The 10,913-nt window shown below is 34.3% G+C and overlaps 1 pseudogene across 1 annotated transcript in view; it reads right to left on the reverse strand.

Annotated features, from left to right (window-relative positions):
* The window catches only part of LOC143257626 (glutamate receptor ionotropic, kainate 2-like), a 145,980-nt pseudogene extending 135,852 nt beyond the window's left edge, over positions 1–10,128 (reverse strand). The window contains exon 1 of the transcript XR_013031967.1: positions 9,673–10,128. The product of XR_013031967.1 is annotated as a glutamate receptor ionotropic, kainate 2-like (transcript). The remainder of the gene's footprint in view (positions 1–9,672) is intronic.
* Between the last annotated feature and the right edge of the window lie 785 nt (positions 10,129–10,913).

The raw sequence follows: 10,913 nt of genomic DNA on the forward strand, positions 1-10,913 counted from the left end.
GACAAAGATTTAAACCCACGACCCTTCGATTACTAGTCACCAGGCCATACCGGGCTGAGAAAGAGTGCGAAAAAATTTAGCCCATAATTAGGTAGAAATAATGTGGTATATCACTCTGTGTTAAAATGCCAGATAGAACGTTTAATCCTTCGAGAGTAAAAAATAAAAACTATTAGGTGTACAACGAACTAATGATGACAGAGCAAATCTAATTAATGGAGAAGTACAAGTGAAAAGGAAATTCTCAAATGACTATCAAATAATACAGAAAGAACATAACTTCAACACCACAAATACAAGACATCTGGTAAACGATCAGATGAGTTGGGTAACCAATGTTTTGTCTCATTAGATCAGTACTTAGGTTGTTACATTAAAACACCTCCGTAAGTCAGACACCATTAACGTGATCCATCTATAACAATCTACCTATAACGTTACCAATATTAATTATTTTGCAAATTACGTACACAGTGTTTGCTATTTATTTCTATGAGCTTGTGTGTTTTAAGTTTAAGAAATTTGTGATGTTTAAGATAAACATAAAAGATTATCAATACATACATGTACGAGGTGGCGTTGCCATCATCACCAGGAGACGACGGAAAAAATGCGCAGTATTCTAAGTAGGTAGACAACCCTTTGATTGTAAGAGTATCTTAGCCACCATGTGACAAGTACCTTGAGGGATAACCTCCACATCATATCACAGTTGTTTTAGATAGATATGTGATTTGTTTTTATATTTTCAAATATTTAAGTGCTACCGCCATATTTGTTTCCCCGAGGCGATGTTCTTTTTAAAACACAGAATAGGCAACTCAATGACATAGCAGCAATGGTTGATTTAGTTCAATGTTCTTAAAAATAAATGAAAACACTGCCAGCTGGTAGTTAAGTTCATTAGCAAATCATTTCTTTCTTACCAAATTGTTAGTTTATAAAATAAAACAATAATCCTTCTATATAAGAGGTTTAAGTTTTTTGGGTATGTTTATAGTAATTTAAAACAAAATGCAAATGACCGCTACTCAAAAACAAGTGCTAAATGCCTTGCAGCTGAAGAAATAGACAACTGGTACATCTTAACTTTATGACTGGAGTATTGGGGAAACAAAGCGCTAAGACGTGGCTTAATGTTTTGTATACCGGACTATGGACCAGCGTGTCCCATTATTCTAACAACAAAAACTATTTGCACTTTGGATAGGCTGTAGCTTGATCATCAAATCCCACTATCTGATCAGAGAAGAGTGTCTAAGAGTTGGCTGAAGGTGTTGTTTACTGGCTCTCTTTCCTCTAGCCTGTCAGCCCAGACATCCCTTGAGTAGCTTTATGGCGACAGATAAAGACGGTTTAAGATTTTCTTTAACAACGGATTTCAGAGGAACCTTTGATCATTTTTTTCTAATCCTTTTGAAATGCAATTTGACTGGGCTACTCTAATCGAATACTAAGGTTTTAGTATTACTTCTATGACACTTATGGCTACGAGTCCCAAAGGGCCAAAAGCGATTTGTTTTTTGCAAACGGAACCTGAACCATAGGCTCTCGAATACACAATCCGTCTCGCTGACCATTTAGCCACGCCCGAACTTCTGTTCAAGATATCTAATCTCAACTGCATAATTGTACTTTTAGGGTGAACTTCAATTTTGACATGAAGTTGTGCAAAGTTCGTCTCGGAGAATTTTTTTGTGAGATTCCTGTACTCATCACAGAAAAAAATCTCAAATGTGACAGATATAAATTGATTTAACAGATCTGTGCGAGCAAAGAATTATGTTCCTATTATGTGTTTTTTCCTCTTTTTTACGTTTCTTTCTCTATCAAAATATTCAGCAATATATCTTTAAACAAGCTTTGCTAGCGTTTCTCAAAGGGAGTTTTGTAGTAGGTTAGAAGATTATAAAATATTTCGATAACCGATATTTTGAGGTATGTAAAGTAACTTACCGGTGTGTGTGTGTGTGTGTGTTCAAAGAAAGAGCTTTGGGAACTTCTGATCTATAAAATGGCCTGTGTCCGTGAGTCTGTCCATAACACAATTTCCATCTTACCTTTCAATTTTCCTCTTTGCTACTATTAGCGAAAGACCCACACGCGCGATGTCACTTAATCCTCCTGAAGCCAATGAAATAAATACTGTACTGCGCGAGTACCTCTTCTAGTTTGCTTAATATTACAAGTTTTGCGACAAAGAATATCAGATGGAGGACCTGATCTTTAGTTTACAATATATTGCGTATATTACTGGATTGGTTTAAGCTATTTCTAAAAGAAATTCGTACTCGAAACAACAAGGAAAGAGAACGTGAGAACTCTTTAGGGAACGTCGAACCAAAAACATTTTTCTAGTTGTTTCATATATGAACGTTTATTCTAGGAATGATTTTGCTATGTTTTAATAAATGATTCCAAGTTTTGATAATGGTCATGTGTTACCATACGGTTTATTTCACGTGCTGCGATTGATTTTCGTGCAGTATTTTTATAATATGGCTTTAACCCTAGCCAAGATAGCAAGTTGCAGAAATGAACCCACATTTCTCCTATTCCTAACCAGATTTTAAAGTTAGTTTTGATTAGAAAGACAGAAATAATGTTTTGAAAGAGATGATACAGATACGTTCGAAAACACTTTTTTCTAAATAAACTACTATATCAGTTATGTTTCCACACCCGTTATAAACTGACAAGTACTGGGTTTCATGCTCGAGATTTCACGCCATTCGCTAATTCTTTTACATATGTTACATAATTTTGATTGATAAAGACTGCAAGGAAATTCCGCTTCGCTATCGCCAGCTAACGGTTCGTGTATAAAAGTTATTTCTAGTCACTCAGAACTCTTTATGGAACTTCAGTTCCTTCCTTGTCACTCTTCGAGTTTTTTTATTTTTATCTTTTACAGGCAGTCACGGTTTCGGCAGAATGCATCTACATGTAACAACCTATATTTAGGCTTATCGTACTCACATACTAAGATGTGTATTATTAAAAGAACCTCGAGATTTGCAAAAAAGAACTGATCACTTGATTAATGCAATATTATCACGCACATTCCCTGTTGCTTTCATCAACGTCTTCTCAACGCCACACATGGTTTTCTAAAATTGTTTTCACACTCAGGATTGCTTAAAATCATTATTCGGCAAGTTATTAAAATCACGACTGACTCTGTAGTAATAAACTTATTTTGATAAATAGGTAAATTAAAGGGTATTTGGATCATATAGCTTCAATCATTTCAGGAAGAAATAACGATCAACTTGCGTAACATTCTTTGTTTAAATCGATTTTTTTTTTTTTTGCAGTATAACGTAACATGTGCGCATGCGTCAGGGTCACAGTGCAAGAGTATCTGCAGTAAATAATTTAGCCTTTGTTAACAAATAGTAGTCTTCCGATCAAACAGTCTTTGTTTATTTCCCTTCAGTATATTAATCGGCTTATAATTCGTGCTGGCAGGTGATAAAAGTTAAAGAGAGGGGAGCTTGCTGGGGGACGAAGATATCTTAAATTTCTCCCTCCCTCTTAGCTGGGTAAGAAAATTATCACATATCTTGGAATGGTTTAGCATAGCTTTTTCTGATGCCCTTCAAAATTGGCAGCAGACGCCATGATGTCACTATTGCATACGTCACTGAGCACGTATTTTATACAAATACAGTTGAATGTACAGGGTTGGTGCTAACGTCGTAGAGCATTTATTCTAAATAACGTTAGCACGAGTATTAATGACAGTGACCAAGAATTATACGACAAACCTTTGGTCAATGAAAATTTATCACTAAAAAAAATCGCTCGTCAGATATGAACTTGCACCACAAACAGCAATAATAATGAAAGTAAAAATATCCTTTTCACTTGAGGACAGATATTATTTGCATAATTCAATATTTGTAATCTCTTCCCTCTCGTAAAAGATAAGGAGGTCCCACTTTTAAGATGGCAAATACGAGTAGTTTCTGCTTTTATGATTTGAAAATCTGGTCACTATCTATACCATTTCTGTAATAAATTTCCAAACTGCTGATAACAAAAACAGCTTATGAAAAGTAACTTATATGTAAATATTAAAATACAAGTATAATAAGAGGCAAAGCCTGGATATTTATAGCGATCTCAGTTTTTCAATCCGATTTACTGTCTTCAACTAATTGTGAGTACGGTAACAATCCAACGTTATCAATTACACATTAAAAATGTATATAAATTTAAGTTTTGACCAACCTAAAAATAAAAAAAAACACGAAATCATACATTAATCGATAACAAAATGAAAAATTTTAAGCTAAAATTCACTACCTGTATAATGAAGTACGACTAACAAACAAAACAATTTACAGTTAGTCAGTTGTATACACCAAATGTTACTTAACAGTGGTTTTTCTAGGGGTAACCAATTATCAAAAAACATCGTGTCACTCAGGCACTTATGAAAACAGTATTCTTGAAGTACTAGCGCACTCTACCCAACCAGCAAAAAATTAATTAATAAATAAAAATAACTCATTCAAAAGAATATGACATTGAAAAACAAGAATAACTATTAATGAAAGACGTGAAGAGAAGTAATTAAAATTAATAACAATAATATCGCCTCTAGAAAATAACACTTAACGCTAATTCTTGGACTACTTTAATCGAATAGTAGGAATTAACGGTCACAGTTATAAGTACCTACTGATCCCAAATGGCTTTGTGTGTTTAGAATTTCTCGCAAAGCTACACAAGGGCTATTTGCGCTAGCCGGCCCTAATTTAGCAGTATAAGACTACAGGGAAGGCAGCTAGCTATCACCACCCACCGCCAACTATTGGGCTACTCTTTTGCCAATGAATAGTGGGATTGACGGTACTTTATAACGCTCCCACGGCTAAAAGGACGAGCATGTTTGGTGGAACGGGGATTACGAGTTGAGTGCCTTAACCACCTGGCCATGCCGGGCCAGTCCCATATGGCGAGTGGGATCCTGTAACAGCGACATATAAACCAAGGTTTCACAGACTTACTTATATATATATATACTTATTTTTGTTTCCGCTTTATTTTTATTTTTTTATTTATAATGGAAAAGAAACAATCATGCAATGATTTTTACCATCAATAATTATAAATTTTACGTATGTAATATTTAATAGTATTAATCTAACGTTACTTACTACAGTTGGTATTTCTGGCTAAAGTATATTTCTTCCTCCTTCCTGGTTCATATTCGAATCTTGATAACATTACTGTTATTTTATTTTGTACAAAGCTACATTAGGGCTATCTATAGAGTAGTGTAATTTATGAACTGATAGACTAATGGAAATAGAGCTATTCAGTATCACTCGCCGCCAACTCGTTTGTTTTTTACATCACTCTTGTAACGCACTCACTACCTCAAATACGAAGCGTGATTAGTTTTTTGTTGTTTTTTTACGATAACACTGTGTGAACCGTGAAATCTCGACTACGCAGTCCGGTACCCTAACTACTTTGCCAGACTCAACCTTCCTGATAATAAATAGCTCATGAGCGTAGGAATAGGTTTAGACCTGATGAGGTGGGAGCTAAGATTCAAGGGTCAAATGTGTGAATTCGTATTTGTTTGGTTTAAATTTCACGCAAAGCTCCTTAATGGTTATCTGCTCTAGCCGTCCCTAATTTAGCAGTGATAGGCCAGACAAAAGGCAGCTGGTTAATACCGCCCACAACAAATTGTTTTACCAGGACTAAAAGAGCGAGCATGTTCGGTAACAGAAATTCGAACACGCAAATTACGAGACGACTACCGTAACCATCAGGCCATGCCAGTACCCTAACCACAAAAATTTTACAAAAACATAAACATCATTAAAATAGACCACTGAACAAACAAGAATAAATATCGATAACGCATCAAATTGGAAGATTTCGCACACAGATTTTATTTTCTTTTCCACGAAGCAAACCCACACCCCTCAAATCGCACCACTTTTGAAACGAGTTAAGTATTTTCTGTAAATAAACACCAACAATATAGACTTAAAAAACACCTTTCTATTTATTTTATATCCTCAAACGTCATGTGTTATTTATTGGGCTTTGTATTTTGTTTTGTAGTACCACTGCTTTGACTTGAGTACTGTACTTCTCCGATTTATAATCTTTAGAAGCCTATAACAGATATTTATCACTAGAAGCTAGAATCTGAAAATTTTGTCAGGTATTATTCAGTTTTCACTGTTGAACGATTTCCTTTATCTTTGCAGTTTTAGCAGATACAAAGATAGATGGGTTCTATGAACAACAAAATTATATTATGAGCGGCGTGTTAAAAATAGTACGAGGTCTACGTTATGGTACATAACTACTGGTAGATTAAAAACAGAACGCGACTTGCTTTACGCGTTGCTATGACTGACAGTGCACAATGTTTGCTCCAAGTTGTCTTCCACGAGATTTCTTTATGAAGTCCTAGCGACAAAGACTGGCGAATTTAATCCTTGGAATAAAAAGAAGAGCATTTTAGAAGTGATTTAGACACCGAAAAAGAAAACCAACTAGTCAAAAAGTAATTTAATTGAACATTGTTTAGTTATTTTATTGTTGTACCTTTGCCCTTTTCCAGCTCACGAGCAGAACGTAAGATTTATTACAAAAAAAAACGTAATATTTTCCAAAGAGAATAAAAGTTAAATTTACAAAAAGAATTTTGTTGCTGATGAGAGTGATATTGTGGATAGCATAAGAGTTTCCTGGGCGAAAAATTATTAAACCTTAATAACCATCTAAATCAAAAGGAATTAAAAACTTATTATATGCTTAACAATAATGTTTTTCTAAATTACAAAATAAACAACATGCGATTTTTTGGTAACATATTTTGCGAGCAGCAAAAAGCTGAAACTGCTATTTAGGCTTAACGATTTATTTACTTCTACCTATCTTGCTTCAATGTGTGTGTGTGTGTGTGTGTGTTATCTACTCCGGGGGAAAGCTACTGATGAAAGAAAAACACGTATTTCAAAACGCAAAATTATTTGACATATTTTGAAGAAATAAGCGAGCATTAAGAAGCTGAAATTGTTATTTACGCTTAACTTTCCTATAGTTTCCGTCTTTTTTCAACACAATTATGTCTAAATTCAAGTTAGTTCTTGTGACACTAACTCAGAAATCTAACATTAAAGCTACCGAAATTATATTTAAAAAGTTAAACCTAAGAGATCTATAATGCTTTGATATCGTTAAGCCTATATATTTGTTTGAGGAATAATTAACATAAAACTACTATTTAGGCCTAACACTGTAAAAATACATTTAACGTTTGACCAATTGCCATTAAGATGTTGAGTGTTGAAACCTGTGAAGCAATGGAATCAACAGATTTAATAGTAGTGATACAAATATCTTTAGGGTTCTGGTATTAAACGACATATCTCTTAGAGACTTAGACGCTTGGGGCAATATCTTATCTTTTCCAAGTCTTAACTCTTGCATGTAACGTAGAAGACATTAAAGACTCAAAGTTCTAACAGAATGATACAGAGCTATAAAAACTTCCGATCGAAAATATAACGTTTTCTTATCTCCCTTCCTTTAATGTTTAGCTAAGTCGATATGTTCTCTCTATTGGCTTTAAAATTATGAAAAACAGACAGCGAACATAAAATAAAATGAAATACTGTATTTAAACATCTTTGATTTTTATCGTCAGTGTTCTAAATAAGAATGCTAAAAAACAACAAACCTGCAATCAAGGGAAATTTTAAATCACTGATTACTTTGTCTTTCGTGGTTACACATTGAATCGCAAAATTTTGTACATTATATAACTTTTTCATAGATCGTTGGGTGTTATCATAGTCATATGACGAGTTTTAATATGTATTCGACAAAAGACAGTTAAAATGATTATTATTTACAAAATAGAGGATTTGTTTGTTTGTTGCTAAGTGCAAAGTTGCACAATGGACTGATTATCTGTTCTGTAATCTCCAGGGGTAATGAAGCCCACTCTTTAGCGCTACTAGTCTTCACGTTTATCCCTAAGCCACTGATGGCCAAAATGGAGGAACAAGTCGTTGTAGCAATGAAATATATCGAAAAAAATAAACATTGTGAAACATGTGCGGCATGTAAATACTTACAACATAGTTGGAGGGCCACGTACACTTTTACGATAGTTAATCTTCATTTCTCTTATGTTTTCAAACTTAATAAAATTTTTTTATCATATTATAAGCTCCTTTTCAACAAATAAAACATGAACTACAAATAAGTCGCCAAGAGAATTGAACAAGGGATCAGAAGTCAGATAAAATTCTGATCTTAAATTTCATGACCTAATATTTTAGCATCCTAAGACTCAAACTTTAGAGCCAAGAAATATAACCATTTTATTTTTTAAATTGCTTGCTTCAGCAAATTAGTCGACTGATGGGACCGATGAAGTTCTCAAAGTCTACTTTGAGCATCTCGACAATAGGAACTTTGATGTGGTTAATTCTATTAAATGCTAGTGATACATTATCTCCTTGCGCTTTCTTTAAGGCACTTTCCAGTTTATTTAAGTTAATAAAAATATCGTATTCTCTTTCATTCTCAACCACGTGGCTGAGCATTTGTTTAGCATTTTGAATTAATTAAATAACTAAAAAAAAACAAGCAAAACAGATCAGCAACGTCAGTATTACAAGCAACCATTCCGCATCGTTGTAAAAAATGGAAAAAGAGGGGTAGAGGGGGTACCAGCAGAAGTTCTTGAGCTGAATGATTCTTCGAAGAAAAACGTATAAAAGCGAATACTGAATGGGCGCAATACCTTGTTCTGGGAACCTTGATAAGTCAGTTTTGATATTTTCAGTCCTATGGAGTTTTTTGTTTTTTTTCGAATAAATATGTTTTAGTTAGAAATTGTATCTTAACATGAAAAAAGTTGAACTTTTATACATACAAGCTCACAGATGTAAAAAGTTTGTAATTAATCACAAAGATATACAATGGGTTATCTGTCCTGTGACCCCGCCTTCTATAGGTATCAAAACCAGAATTTTAGCGTTGTAAGTCCGCAGACATATTTCCGAGCCATTAAAATAAGACTAAAATTGTTATGACTACACCTTACAATTTATTGTATGCATTCAATATTGTAATCACAAATAGAATATGATGGTGTGTGTGTGTGTGTGTGTGTGTGTGTGTGTGTGTGTGTGAGAGAGAGAGAGAGAAAATCAACACATTTTTTGCCGATTTTTTTTAATACAAAGTAGTGCTATCTTTTATACAAATACTCGTAATTAGTGCTAAAAAATAAGATATTTTGAATGTGGTACTTTGCAGTTTTGACCAGTTTTCTAATTAATCTAAACTGTAATAATAATAAAAAAAATAACTAACTTTAGCATTTACGACTTAATCAGATATGTTTGTTATGATACTTAGTAGTTCCTAGTAAAAGGTATTTCTTTCGCAAAGGCGTAAAAACTTGTGAATTTACAATAAAATGTGTTAAAAGAATAACATTGTAGTAACATATATATTTTATATACGATTTACTTGTTATATCTAGTTATTTTAATTCTCTACAATGGTTATTGCATGTATATTCACTTTACTAACAATACGTTCCCCAAACGCTCCAAAAACCTAAAAATACTTTCTTTGCTGGTGATTGTATTCTCAACTAATGTTACTTACCGATTTTGATCACCTCTGGTAAGCCACATACCATATTGATACAACAAACAAGTGACGCCCACAGAAGAAGCACGCACAGTCGCCTCTTTCGTCTCATGCTGACTCGGAGAAAATTTTAACGCTTGGAAGTCCTTTTCCCAGTTCGGTTTTCTTTCTGTAAGTTAAATTTAAATACCGCCTACACGCGACATTACGTTTTGGATAAGCTGACCTTGCAAGGGATGAGTACCAGTGTACAAACCCAACAGATATTTCGTTGCACAGGTGTTGTCGGCGACAGTGGCAAGTGCGTGGATAACAGATACTTAAATCACAGTACTTAAAACCCTTGAATGCCTTTGCGTAACCAGCAATGGTTACCACCGTTCACGGCACTGCTCTGTCTTGCAGGCTGTTTCTCGCGAGTTTTGTCGATTGGCTATCTCATCCTCCAAGGCTCCCCTCTCAAATTCCAGTATGGCTCCTAGCTGCTGTCTACTGCGCATGCCGCCCTTCGGTGCTACCGAAGATTTAACTGAGAGCGAGGTGGATGAATGACGTCTTTCTTTATCTATCTTTTACAGACAATCTTTGACGCTATCGATTTTAACATTCCTACAAATTGAAACATTAGTGCTATTATAGGATTCTGTCAATCGCTTGTGCCATACTCACTAACACTAAGAAACTACAATACTATATATTATTATATATGTATATATATAAACAAGTCAACACTTCAACGGATGTTTAACTAGCAAAGTAAACTCAAATTCCATGACATTCTAACTCTTTCACAATTTGACAGTTTACGGCAAGACATTCGTTTTTGTTATTTATTGTGTTTCTCATACTTTATAACGATATATATATAACGATATATGTATATATAACCGTCATACGAAATATTGCCCCCCCTCTAGTACGTCTGCGAATTTACGACACTAGATTCCGGGTTTCGATACTAGTGGTGGGCAGAGCACAGATAGCCTATTGTGTAGCTTTGTGCTTAATTACAAACAAACAGACAAAATATTTAACAACTGACTGGTTCTCAGTGCCAGTTGGTTTAATGTCGCTATTATCTATAACTAAATAAGCACATGGAAGAAGCAGATGTTGCAAGGCTCCAAAAAATTATTCTACCACAAAAGACAGCATCACCAGTAACAATTACTACTTTATGACGCCTATTCTCAACTATTCAATTATTTTGTTTATTTTTTAATATTGCAAAGACTTGTTCAAATGTACTGAACTCT

Source organism: Tachypleus tridentatus, chromosome 7 (assembly GCF_004210375.1).
Source record: "Tachypleus tridentatus isolate NWPU-2018 chromosome 7, ASM421037v1, whole genome shotgun sequence".
NCBI classification, from domain to species: Eukaryota; Metazoa; Arthropoda; class Merostomata; order Xiphosura; family Limulidae; genus Tachypleus; species Tachypleus tridentatus.